Source organism: Aethalodelphis obliquidens, unplaced genomic scaffold (genome assembly GCF_003676395.1).
Source record: "Aethalodelphis obliquidens isolate GAN/ISIS:26980383/991018 unplaced genomic scaffold, ASM367639v1 scaffold8, whole genome shotgun sequence".
NCBI classification, from domain to species: domain Eukaryota; kingdom Metazoa; phylum Chordata; class Mammalia; order Artiodactyla; family Delphinidae; genus Aethalodelphis; species Aethalodelphis obliquidens.
The window spans coordinates 64,131,404-64,145,423 of NW_020837952.1; positions in this window are offsets into that span (position 1 = coordinate 64,131,404).

A 14,020-nucleotide genomic window follows, 5' to 3' on the forward strand; every position below is an offset into this window, starting at 1 on the left:
GAGATCTGGGGAGGGGGCGCTGGCAGGGGGAACAGCAGATGCAAAGGCCCTGAGGCAGGTGGAGGAGCCCAGGCCCAGCTTACTCAGGGCTGGAAGCAAAGGACAGACACAGGAGGGGCTGCACGGCCTCCACCAGCACACGCGCTCCTGCAGTGGCCCTGGGTTCTCCTGACAGTCTGCTCCACCTGGGTGGGCTAAGGGGGTGGGTAAGCTGAGGGGAAGGCGGTGGGGGGCTTCAGAGGCCCTGAGCCCTGAGCGAAGCCGTGGGGCCGCTCCGGGCCTTCCTGCCCGAGCTCCTGCCGGTCACAGCACTCTCTGCTGAGAGATGAGGGTTAGGGTGCAGCTGGCCCGCAGACCCCGGCATGTGCTGGCTGCCGAGGTCCCTGGTGCCGTGGCTGACTCAGCATCCTTCTCAACAGGCCACAGCAGGGCGGGGGGGTGCCCCCTACCCAGGGGCCGAAGGAGGCGCCCAGGGACCCGAGCCGGCCCTGGAGCAGGTCAGGGGCTGCTGTGGGGTCCCGGAGTCCCAGCTCTGCCCCTGCCCAGTGCAGGCCACTCAGCAGCCTCCTGTCTCCCCTCCAGAAAGGCCCAGGGGGTACCGCAGAAAGGGTGCGTGTTTGCCCTTGACTGTGCGCGTCTGTGTGTACCTGTGAGTGTGTGTGTAGTATGTGTGGGTGTGCACCTCTGTGTGGTCTGTGCATGTGTCTGGGTGCTCGTGTGCATGTGCACGCGTGTGTGATCCAGCGCAGGGTAGTGTGTGTGCACGCATGTGTATCTGTGCATGTTGAGTGTGTGTGCATGTGTGTGCACCCGGGCAGGACCTCATCTAGGCAGAGCCCGGAGCCAAGACTCGGGGTGTCCTCCCCCCGTGTTCCGCAGCTGCCTCTGCTGTGTGACGCACCCTCCCTTCAGACGCCGCAGCAGCCCGTGGGGGAGCCCCTGTGACTCAGCGCCTGCGGGGGGGTGGGAGGTGACAGAGGAGGAGCCCGGAACCGGGCAGAGAAGAGGGCAGGAGGCTGTGGCAGTAAAGGTCCTGCCCCCCGAGCGCTCCCGCCGCCCAGCGGCCACCGGCCGCGGTGGCAGTGCGGTCACACGCGTGTACGGTGTCAGGGCACAAAGGCGTGTTGGCCCACGTGTAGGGACCGTCTTCAGCCCCAGAGGGGGCTCGAGAGCCATGAGGGCATCAGGGTCATGGGAAGTGGGGGTTCCCAGAGGGCCCGGCCGAGATCTGAGGGGGGGTGGGGGCGGGGGGCCGAGGGGAGGTGAGTGTGCTGGAATGAGGGGGGTCCCGGGCGTGAGGTGCACATGGGGGGCTCAGGGTCCTCCAAGTCCAGGAGGCAGGTGGGCCCCCGATGACTCGGGAAGCAGAGGCAGTCAGACCCGAGGGCGAGTGGAGGCTCCCCAGGACCCTGTCCACGTGCCCAGGACGCCCCCGCAGGCACAGTGAGGCCCCTCCCTCCACAGCACCCGCCTCCGATGAGTGCTTAAGGGGAGGCCCTGTCCCATCCTGGTGCTGACCTGCCCTGGGCCTGAGGACACCTCTTTGCACTGCCGTGCGGGAGGGGAATCTCAGGACCTGGGGGCGGCCGGGGGCTCAGAGCTGTGATCCACTGGCCTCCCCACCCTGAGACGTTACGTCCCCTTCCTCGTCACATGTGGTCACTGGGGGCCAGCAGTTCTGTCTGCCCTGTACCTGACTCCCTAGTGGGCACAAAGGGGCTGAAGTTTGGGGATCCCCGGGGCCAGTGGGGTCTGTCATGGGGCGAGAAGCAAGGGCCGAGCTGGGCCTGGAACACAGAGGTGTGCACCGTCAGGTTGGCAGGGTGGGTGCCACCTTTCACCCCGGCCACACCGCAACGGTCCCTTCCCTGGGGACACTGGAGCATCGAGTGGAGGAGCCCTGGCCTGGGGGTGGGGTCTCAGGGAGGGGCAGAGCCCAGGGCAGGGTGGTGGCACTTGTGGGGCAGGCCCAGCCCCTTGGCACCATGTTTGTCTCTGCCCAGGCAGCCCACCCTGCCCATCCTCGTGGGGGTCCCCCCTGGGGTCCTCCAGGCCGTGTCTGTCTCCGGGGCCCTGCTCACTGCCCCCCGAGGTGTGCCCGCCCAGGTACGCCCCCGCCCGGCCCCGTGCACACACCAGGCCTTTCTCTGCGCAGCCACTGGGGGTCCTGGTCAACCCTGCGCCCCCCCCCCCCCCCCCCCCCCCCCCCCCCCCCAGAGCTGCCAGCTGCCCCCGCCTCGGGGCCCACCCCCACCTCCCCTAGACAGTACCCCAGCCTCCTCCGGCCCCCCAAGGTGCTTGGGTCCCTCACCTCCCGAGGGGCCTGCTCGCTCCAGGACCTGTGTGGGGCGGAGGTGATGAGGGGGCCTCCGCCAGGGGAGAGCCCCGGGGGCAGGGTCCGGGTCAGGCCCTTCCTTTCAGCTGGCTGCCTTTTTAATAACAAGCAAAATTCCTCTTAAAAATAGTCTAAGCCACTTTAAACATTTCTCAGAGAGTTAAATGGAAATCTAATAAAATCTGTGAAAAGTATTTTTAAAACAGCTTTATCGAGGTGTAATTTACATCCCATGAAGTCCACCCACTTTCAACGACTTCAATGAGCCGCCCACCCTTCAATGGTTTTAGTAAAACTTCCGAGTTGTGCAACCACCACAGTCCGATTTTAGCGCGTTTTCCATCCCCTCGATGATCCCTTGTTCCCCACGAGCAGTCACTCGTCCCCCACCCCAGCCCCTGGCAACCACGCACCTGCTTTCTGTCCCACAGACTGGCCTTTTTTGGACGTTTCATATAAACGGAATCTACAACTTGTAGCGTTTGGTATCTGGCTGCTTTCGCTGAGCACACGCATTTTGAAGTTCATCCGTGACGTAACACGTCCATAGTTGGTTCCCATAAACATATTCCATTGTAGGGAACACGTTCTGCTTATCCGCTCACCAGTTGATGGATGTTTGCTTTTCTTCCCCCACATTTTGGCTCTTACGAATAAGGCTGTTATGTACGTTCAGGTACATGTCTTCGTGTGCACATACATTGTCATTTCTTTTAGGTAGACACCTAGGAATGGAATTGCTGGGTCATGTGGGAAATTTCCATGTAACTTTTGAAGAAGCTGGCTCTACAGTTTGCATTCCCACCAGCAATGACCGAGGCTTCCAATGTTTCCACGTCCTTGTCAACGCTCATTATCATCTTTCATTCTGACTGTAGCCATCCTAGTGGATGTGAAGCGGGGTTGCATTCAGTTTCAATTTGATTTTCCTAATAGCTAATGATGTTAAGCATCTTCTCACATTTGATTAGACATTGCACCAAAGAGGATACCCAGCTTCCCCCCTCCTTCTTTGGTTAAATGTCTGATCAAACTTTCGACCTGTTTCTCACTTGGATTGCTCGTCTTATTGTTGTTCTTTGAATCTTATATATGTTTGTGAATTGTGGTAAAATACACACAACAACTTTCAGCGTGTGTCGCATTTTGAGTTGTGAGCGTTCTTTATAGATTCTAAATGCAAGTCCTTTATTATTAATACATATAAGATTTGGGAACATTTAACCCAGTTTTCACCATCTTACTGCTGGTGTTTGAAACACAAAACGTTTACTTTTGACCAAGTCCAATTGGTCTGTCTTTTCCATGGGTCCTGCCTTTAGCGTTTGCTGCACCTGAGAACACTATGCGTCCCTCAAGGGCACAGAGGTTTTCTTTTATGTTTCCTTTCAGAAGCGTTATGGCTGTGGCGCCTACATTTAGGTTTATGGTTCATTTTGAGTTAATTTTTGTGTACGGTGTGAGGTAAGGGTCCAAACTCCTCTTTCTCCATGTGGATGTCCAATTACCATAGCACCATTTGTTGAAGAGTATCCCTTTCCCCAGTGAAAGCTGTGGCACCTTTGTCAAAAATCATCTGATCATTTATTTCTGGATCTCAGTCCTGTTCCATGGACCTGGATGTCAGTCCTTACTGCAAAACGTGCTGTCTCTATCGCTGTAGCGTTAGTGTAAGTTTTAAAATTGGAAACTCTAAATTCTCCAGCTTTGCTCCTTTGTGTCCTTTGCCTTTCCATACACATTTTATGATCAGATTGCTCATTTCTGCCCCCCAGAAATCCACTCACATTTTGATAGAAATTGCATTCAGTCTGTCCAGTCTGTGTGCATCGTAACAGTATTGAGTCTTCCCACCCATGAACCCTGAATTTCTCTCCGTTTATTTAGATTTCTTTACTCTCTCTTAGAATTGCTCTGTAGTCTTAAGTGTACAAGTCTTGCTCTCCTTTTGTTAAGTTTATTCCTAACCATTGTATTCTTTTCATTGCTGTTGTAAATGGAGTTGTTATCTCAATTTCCTTTCTGGATCGTTCATCGGTAACATATCGAAATGCAGATGGTTTTTGTATGTTGATCTTGGGTCCTGGAACCTTGCTGAACTCACATATTAGCAGCTTTTTCCCTCTATGTTCTCCTGCCATTTGACCCCAAATGTGTCACAAATGCAGAAGTGGATAGTTTCTGGTGGAGGAAAAGGGAACCTTCAGGTACGTGGAAAGTACCAGGAAAATAATGGAGAGGAAGAAGTTCAGTGAAATGACGCCAGAAGCTTTAAAATTTAAACTCCCGCTGTCACCCCTAATCCGGGTGCGTGGATCTGATCCTAATTAGCATATCAAATACTTGGAAAATTGATCTGACAGGTAGACCTCCACCCAGGTCTCAGAGTGAGTACTAGGTGGTGCCCATGGGGCCAGACCTGATTAGAACAGCAAACATTGAATATCGATTGGACATTGGAACCAGAGCCCACAGGAAACTAACATTCTCCATGGGCAGGGGGAGACCCATAATACTCAAATGTCCGGGGTAGAAACTGAAATCACTTGGTATACGAAGAACGTGAAAATCTCAACTCGCATAAGAAAAGACAATAGACGCCAATGATGGGATGACACAGATGTTTGAATCATCTGACAGGGACGTTAAAGCAGATTATATAAAAGTACCTGAACTACAAATTGCAAACAGTCTTGACAAAATACTAACATAGAAAAACTTAGCAAAGAAATAGAAAGATATAAACAAGCAAATAGAAATTTTGGAACTGAAAAATTCAATAACTAAAACAAAACAAAAAACCCTCACTAGATGGATTCAATAGCAGAATGGAGATGACAGAGGAAAGAATCAATGAACTCGAAGATATATCAATAGAAATGAATCTGTGGGAGCTCCCTGGTGGTCCAGTGGTTAGGACTCAGCGCTTTCACTGCCGAGTGCACAGGTTCAATCACTGGTCAGGGAACTAAGATCCCACAAGCTGTGTGGTGTGGCCAGAAAAAAAAAGAGAAAGAAATTAATCTGAAAAATAGAAAAAAGATTTAAAAAACTGAACAGAGTCTCAGGGGCCCATGGGACCACAACAAAGGGCTATATTTGTGGTGCTGGAGTCCCAGAAGGAAAGGAGAAAGACTGTGGGGCTGAAAACATATTTTGAGGAAATAATAACTGAAAACTTTGCAAGTTTGGTGAAAGATATAAACTTACAATTGAAGAAGCAGGGCTAATCCCATCCAGGATAAGCTGAAAGAAATCCACACCAAGACGCTTCAATATCAAATTGCTGGAAACTACAAACAGGAAAAATCTTAAAAGCAGCCAGAGAAAAGTTATGTATTATCTATAGAGGAGCTAGGATTTGAATGACTGGGCTTCTCTTCAGAAACCGTAGAGACCAGAAAGAAGTATTGGTAATACAACATTTTTCTGAGCACTGCAAGAAAAGAAACGTCAATTCAGGTTTCCACACCTAGCAAACTTCTGTAACTTGATAAAGAGCATCAACAAAAATCCTACAGCTAATATCATACTCTCTGTGGAAGACTTACTGTGAAAGGCTTTTTCCCCGAAGATCAGCATCGAGTCAAGGATGCCCATCTTGTCATTCTTATTCAACACAGTACCAGCATTTGTAGCCAGTGCAATAGACCAACAAAAGGAAATAACAGCGTACGAACTGGAAGGGAAGAATAAAACTGTCCTTTTTTCTAGCAACACGATTATCTATGTAGAAAATCCCAGGGAATCTATTTTTTAAAAAAGAACCAAACTGTTAGAACAAATAAGTGAGTTTAGAAAGGTTGCAGGATACAAGATCAACACAAAGAAGTCAATCATATTCCTGTATATAAGCAGTGAATAATTGGAAACCAAAATTTTAAGAAAGTTCCTATGTATAATAGTTCCCACTTAATAGATATTAAAATGTCTAGGTGTCAATTTAGCAAAACATGTATGCTGTGTGCTGAAAACTACAAAATGCTGTTGGAAACATCAGAAAGATCTAAACAAATGGAAAGACTTATCATGTTCATGGATTTGAAGACTCAGCATAGTAAAAATGTCGTTTCTCCCCAAAGTGATCTACAGATTTCACACATTACCAGCCAAAATTCCAGGAAGATTATTTTGTAGATGTAGACAAGCCAGTTCTAGAATTTACATGGAAGGGCAATGAAACTGGAATGACTAAAACAATTTGAGGACTTCCCTTGTGTTGCAGTGTTAAGAATCTGCCTGCCAATGCAGGGGACACGGGTTCGAGCCCTGGTCTGGGAAGATCCCACATGCCATGGAGCAACTAAGCCCGTGCGCCACAACTACTGAGCCTGTGCTCTAGAGCCCGCGAGCCACAACTACTGAGCCCACATACCACAACTACTGAAGCCCGAGTGCCTAGAGTCCGTGCTCCGCAACAAAAGAAGCCACCGCAATGAGAAGCCCGCGCGCCACAACGAAGAGTAGCCCCCGCTCGCCGCAACTAGAGAAAGCCCGCGCGCAGCAACGAAGACCCAACACAGCCAAAAATAAATAAATTAATTAATTAAAAAATAAAGACAGTTTAAAAAAAGTTAAGAAAACCACACACACAGGGAGATCAGCTCGGTGCTTTGTGACCACCTAGAGGTGTGGGATAGGGAGGGTGGGAGGGAGGGAGACGCAAGAGGGAAGAGATATGGGAACATGTGTATATGTATAACTGATTCACTTTGTTATAAAGCAGAAACTAGCACACCATTGTAGAGCAATTATACTCCAATAAAGATGTAAAAAAAAAAACCCCACAAAACTCAGCACTAAGAAAACAACACAATTTACAAATAGGAAAGGTGTTGGGACTTTGGGCATGGGTTTGATCCCCGGTCAAGGAACTAAGATCCTGCATGCTGCTCAGTGTAGCAAAAAAAAAAAAAAAAAAAGGATGTAACTACAAATGCAAAAGGTCTTGAACAGACGCTTCACCAAAGGGGACGTATAGATGGCAACTAAGCACATGAAAAGATGCTTAGCACCATTAGCCACGACAGAAACGCAAACTAGAACCTTGATAAGAGAGCACTGCGTGCTTCTCAGAACGAGTAAAGAAGAAACACTGCGTGCTTCTCAGAACGAGTAAAGGAGAAACACTGACAATACCAAGTGCTGGCGAGGATGTGAAGCAACGGGAACTCTGGGATGCGGGTGCTGGGAAGGCAAAGCGGTGCGTCCACTCTGGGAGACGCTTTCTCAGTTTCTTATGCAGGTAACTATATGCTTACCGTGGGAAACAGCAACGCAACCTCAGGCGTTTGTCCTAGAAAAGTGAAAATGTGTGTTCACACACAAACCTGTGCGTGAACACTGGTGGTGGCTTTATTTGTAACAGCTGGAAACAACCCAAACATCTCTCAGTGGGTGAATGGATGGACGGACCGTGGTGATCTAGACCACGGAATACTACCGAGTCACGAAAGAAACAAACTGTGGATTCACACAACCTCCCAGATGAATCGCAAGACATTACAGAGTGAGAGAGGCCAGTCCCCCAAGGTGGCCTTCTATCTGTTTCCATCCACAGGACCAACCTACCATCGTGGAAAACAGATCAGTGGTTGCCAGAGGTTATGGGTGGAGGAAGTGTGCCCGAAAGGCATGGCAGGGGGTAGGTTTCGGGGTGACGTAACTGTAACCTGTTACAGTGGCGGCTATCTGCGTGTGTTAAACTTCAGAGAACTGTCACCAAAATTAAAAAGTCGATTTTTAATGGAGGGGATAAATTAGGAGTTTGGGATTAACATATACACACTACTATATATAAAACAGATACTCAACCAGGACCTACTGTAGAGCACAGGGAACTCTACTCAATATTCTGTAATAAACTGTATGGGAAAAGAATCTGAAAAAGAATGTATATATATATATAAACTGAATCACTTTGCTGTACACCTGAAACTAACACAGTATTGTAAATGAACTATATTCCAATATAAAATACAAACTAAATTTTTAAAAGTCAATTTTAACTATGTGACAATTAAAAATTAGATGAACAAAATATTTTTAAAATGTATGTTTCAGGCCATTTTTACGCGCGCCCGGGCTTTCTCCTCGCAGCGAGTTCTGCTGCCGGGGGCGAGGGGCGACGGCCGCGCTTTCTCGGGGCACCCAGTCGCACAGTCTGGCGCATGCGCCCGGGAGCCGGGAGGATGGTCGTGGGGTCCCTCCTGGGTGGGTCAAAGGCGAGACAGAGCCTTGCAACCCAAGACGAGGGAGGTGTCCTTAAAGATGTTTCCCCCCAATAAAAGCCACAGCGGGGCGGGACGGGGGGCAGAAGACGCGGGCCCTGGAGCCCCGTCCCCAACCTGCCGCGGAGGGGCAGCCAGGCTCCCCAGCCCCTCCCTAACCCCCCGCCCCTATCCGGCTCCCGGAGGCCTCCCGGGGCCGCCCCTGCCCCTCGCCCTCCAGGGCGTGTAGGCCAAGCCCCAGCCTCGTCCCCCGGGGCAGCCTCCCTCCTCCGACGGGCCCGCCCCGCAGCTGCTCCCTCTCCGCACCCCACCTGCGCCCCAGCCGCCGACCTCCGGAGGAAGCGCGACCCTCCCCAGCCCGCCGCGGGGACCGGGCGGAGACCAGACTTTGAGGCTGGGGGCGGGGTATCCTAGCGGCCGGCCCCGCCCCCCCCGCCCATCCCGCTGGCTCTTCGCGGAGCTCGCACCCGGCAGATCCCCGGAGGCTCCTGGGGCGCAAGGGCTGGGAGCGCTGCGGGCGCTGGGGCGGTCAGAGCTGCGGAGAACCCTCGCCCGAGGCGCCAAGTGACACTGGTCCCGCTGGAGAGGCAGGTGCGCCCCTCACCGCGAGCTCTCGGCTGCTTCACCCACAGCGCCTCTTCCCCAGCCGGCTGGACACACGCCCTCCCCAGTGGTCACTGCTGCGTCCAAGTTCTGGGGTCAGACGTGCCCCGGAATGCGCCGCCCCGCTCCCCGCACACCGCACGCCCAGAGGCTGCATCTTCCCCTCGGCTCGCCCAACCTGGGGCCCACTCCCCAGCCTGACTCGCGTCCGCGTCTGCCGCCACGGCCCACTGTGTCCTGTCCTAAGGCTGTGCTCAGTGGCGCCCAGAGAAGCGTAGAAAAAGTATGTTTAAACGTGCACACGAAGAGTTTTAGAAAAAAAGAGTCAATCGCCTCAAAGTAAGAAGCAGCCGTTTAAAATACCATTAAAATCATCAGAATCTTATTGGAAGCTGTACTAATGAAGGTTCTGCGGGAACTGACAGCTCTTTGCTTTTTGGCTGGAAGAGGGTGAATGTGGGAACCTGTTGCTGGGGGCTGGCGAGGTGGGCGCGCACAGCTTTCCCGAGAGGTGCAGATGCCGCCGAGGCCCAGGCACTGCTGTCCAGAGGCCCCGCCGCCAGGACCCGTCTCCCCGCCCTGCCTGCCGAGCTGCCTCCCCTTCCTCTGGTGGCCCAAGCTGGACACCAAAACCCTGGCCTCTGCTCGACCTCCAGGGGCAGAGACCACCAGCCAGGGACAAGCCCTTCCGCCCTCCTCAGCGCAGAGCCCAGCTCGCAGCTGCAGCCTGCCCCCCGACACTAGTTGTCGCTCCTGCAAGCTAGAAACCCCCCAACTGCCAAACACGTCAGAGCCCAGCAACTCTGAGGCATCGACCATTTCTTTGTTCCTTCCTGACTAAACTCAGGGGGTGTCCCCCACCCTCCTTCTGAGAGCCCTCTGCAGTCGGGCTTCCCCCCCAGGGCTCATCTCGTCAAGGTGAGTTCCTGTCTCCAGATGGCCATGATCAGAGCTCCCCTCGCTTGGCCCGCAGCCTGGTGACAGTCGATCCTTTCCTAGAAACTCTCCTCCCCTCCTCAGCTCTGACCCACCCCCACCCCCAGCGTCCTCACCCAGCCTCTCCTTATGCCCACTGTGTGTACGCTGGGGTCTCTGCCACCGCAGCCCTTCTGGCCTTTCCATGGAAATCCTCAACAAGACTTCCAGAAGACTTCTCATTAGAAGCCTTGGAGAACACAAGCCAGTGGGAGGACATATTTGAAGTCCTGAAGAAAAAGAAAGACCTGTCAACCAAGAATTCTATATCCAGCAAAACTATCTTTCAGAAATGAAGGAAGTAAGATGTTTCCAGATAAGTAAAAGTTCAGGGAGTTCATTTCCTGCCCTACTGGAAATGCTGAAGAGAGTCCTTGGGGCTGAATGAAAACACACTAGACAGTAACTCAAAACCACGAGAAAGTACAGGATACAGTAAAGGTTACTGCATGGGAGAAGCTAAAAGCTGGTGTTGTTGCAGTTTTGGTTTGTGACTCCTCTGTTTTTTTCCATATGATTTAAAAGGCAAATGCATGAAACAATAGTTATAAATCTATGTTAATGGACACACAATAGATGAAGATGAATCTGTGACAACAACAGCAGAGGGCTGTGGTTGTGTAGGAGCAGAGTGTTTACTACTGAAACCAAATTGGTATTATTCAAACTAGGTTTTTATAAGTTTACGATTTTAATTGTAACTCCCAAGGAAACCAGTAAGAAAATACTGGGGAAAAAATACAGAAAAGGAAAGAAGAAGGACATCAAAATAGTACATCACAAAAAATCAACTAAATACCCAAAAGGCAGTAATAGAAGAACTGAGGGACAAAAACCATATAAGACATATAAGAAAACAAATAGCTATGGTAGAAGTAAGTCATTTCTTTTCAGTATTCACTCTATTTTTTAAAAATATATTTATTTATTTATTTGGGCTGTGCCGGGTCTTAGTTGCGACACGCAGGGTCTCTGTTGTGGCATGCAAACTCAGTTGTGGCATGCATGTGGGATCTAGTTCCCCGACCAGGGATCGAACCCAGGCCCCCTACGTTAGGAGCAAAGAGTCTTACCCACTGGACCACCAGGGAAGTCCCTCAGTATTCACTTTAAATGTAAATGGAGGGCTTCCCTGGTGGTGCAGTCATTAAGGATCCGCCTGCCAATGCAGGGCACCCGGGTTCGAGCCCTGGCCCTGGAAGATCCCACATGCCACGGAGCAACTAAGCCCGTGCGTCACAACTACTGAAGCCCATGCACTTAGAGCCCATGATCCACAACCACAGAAGCCACTGCAATGAGAAGCCCATGCACCACAACGAAGAGTAGCCCCCGCTCACGGCAACTAGAGAAAGCCTGCACGCAGCAACGAAGACCCTACGCAGCCAAAAATAAATAAGTAAATAAAATATATATTTTAAGAACTTTAAATGGGTTAAACTCTCCAATTAAAAGACAGAGATTGGCAAAGGCGATCCACCTGTGTACACTTGCTGTGCACAAGAAACTCACTTTACGTACAAAGACACAAAGAGGTTGAAAGTAAAAGGATGGAATAAGACGTTCCATGCAAACAGGAATCAGAGAAGCTGGGGCGGCTGTGTTATTATCACACAAAATGGGCTCGAGTTCAGTTATTTTTCTTGAGATCCCGTATGGAATGGGTTGTACCTGCCTGGATCATATAAAGGGTGAGGTTTTTGTCTTTGCAGTCTCTTAATGCTCATCCAATAATAAAACTGTTTTATCCCTTTCTACCCTTGTGGAAGGACTCACTGGGTTTTGGGGGTTTTTTTAATAAATTTATTTATTTTATTTATTTATTTTTGGCTGCGTTGGGTCTTCGTTGCGTGCGCGGCTTCTCATTGCGGTGGCTTCTCTTGTTGCGGAGCACGGGCTCTAGGCACGTGGGTTTCAGGAGTTGTGACTCGTGGGCTCAGTAGCTGTGCTTGCGGGCTCTAGAGCACAGGCTCAGTAGTTGTGGCGCACAGGCTTAGTTGCTCCGTGGCATGTGGGATCTTCCCGGGCCAGGGCTCGAACCCGTGTCCCCCACATTGGCAGGCGGATTCTTAACCACTGCGCCACCAGGGAAGTCTGACTCACTGGGCTTTAATTGTTGGTCCACCAGCTCCATCTCCTTCCTGTCTTGGCGTGAGACCCAGCCTGCCACTCTGCACCCAAGACCATCTCCTTCCCTTAACCTGCTCCAATTTTTCTTTCTGAATAAACCTTTTATGTCCTAGATAATTTACTCTTTTTTTTTGTAATGTTTATGCCTCTCTTCTCTGCCTTGGGCAGGGATCTGTGTCTGTTTTGTTCACTGAGGGAGTGATACCCAGAAGGCCCTACAGAAGCACTGGCGAACAGAGGCAGCTCAAACTTACCACGTGCAAACACCAGCTCCTGCTGCTACATTTCCGTCCCAGCCCATGGAGCCCCACCTCCAGACACTGAGGAACGTTGGTCTATTTGACTCGTACCCCCGTATCCAAGCCAGGGCACCCCATGGCCCCACCTGCCTGCCACAGCCCCTCACCTGTCCATCCTGTTAGAACCAGACTCACGCGTTGCCGGGACCACACTCCTCTAAACGGCAGCCCGTCCACACTTCCTATTTGCTTTCCTGACCTCCTTCTTCTCGCACTGGCACTGGGCACCCCGTTATAAGTTACATATTCAGCTGTTTGTGGTCTGTCTTCCCCAGGCAAAGGTCTGCTCCAGGTAGGGTGGCCGATGGCCCTGTCTGCCTGAGGTTTAGGGCTGAAAATCCTGACCTGAGAAGCCCCGCAGTTCAGGGCAGACCCAGGTATTTCCCCCGCTCCGGGGCCAGTGCTGTTTGTTATTAGTGCTGGGACAGGGTGGCACCCAGTGGGCGCTCAGTACCCGCTTAAGGAATGAATGAGGTACACAGATGTCCAAAGGCTCGTCCCAGCTAAGCTGTGAGCCCTGGCGGGTGTGACCCTAGTCATCCCTCATCCGGGGCCTGAGCGCATCAGCTCGTCTCTCCGGGGCAGGGGTGAGGATGGGGTTTCCCGCTTGGCGGGCGGGGGGGCCAGTCTTACTTGGTCCATGGCCAAGGCGGTGGGCCTGCTGGGCCATGGGGCTCCGGGTGTGGTTCCAGATCCTGATGTGGAGGCGGGAGGTAAGGTCCAGCTCAGAAGCGGGCGCTGAGTGTTGCCACCACTTGGTGGCGGTGCACACTGGACAGTGGGGCAGCTGGGACCAGAGCGTGTCCCTCCCCTCCCCGTCCCCTGTGGCCCTGCACACCCTTGGCCCTGGAGAGAAGCACGGCCGCTGCCTCTGTGTGGGCCTCTGCTTCCGCCATCTGGGGCAGCCCGGGCTGCTGAGGAGTCTTGGGGGAGCCTGCACCCGGTCAGTTCCCCGCACCCCCTGCCAGCAAATCCACCATCCCGGCTCCAGGCGGCAAGGACTCCTGGGGTGGCCCTGGGTCCCGCTGGGGTCTCTGTGCGTGGACCAGGGGACCCCTGGATGGTCCAGGCATGGGAAGCAGGAGCTTGTGGGACGGGGAGAGGGGGCCCCAGCCAGAGCTGGGACCTTGGTCCCCCACCCTCCCGGGTGCCTTGATGGGGAGGGGACACCTGGGGCAGACAGGGGTCTCCAGGGGGCCCTTGGGCAGGGGACCGGGCCTGGCTGGGGTAGGGGAGTGGGAGCCTGGGGCTTGAGGGGTGGTTCAGCCCCTGCCAATCGTCAGGGGGCGGGCCTGCGGGCTGAGTGGGCACGGGGTGGCCCTGACCCGCCTGTGGGCGCCACTCTCCCCCCACCCACGGGGGCGGCTGTGGGGCTGTTGGAGTTCCTAGCCTGGGGATGTCCTGCGATACAGGCGGGGCTGTACGTGGCGGAGGGCGGCAGGCTCCGC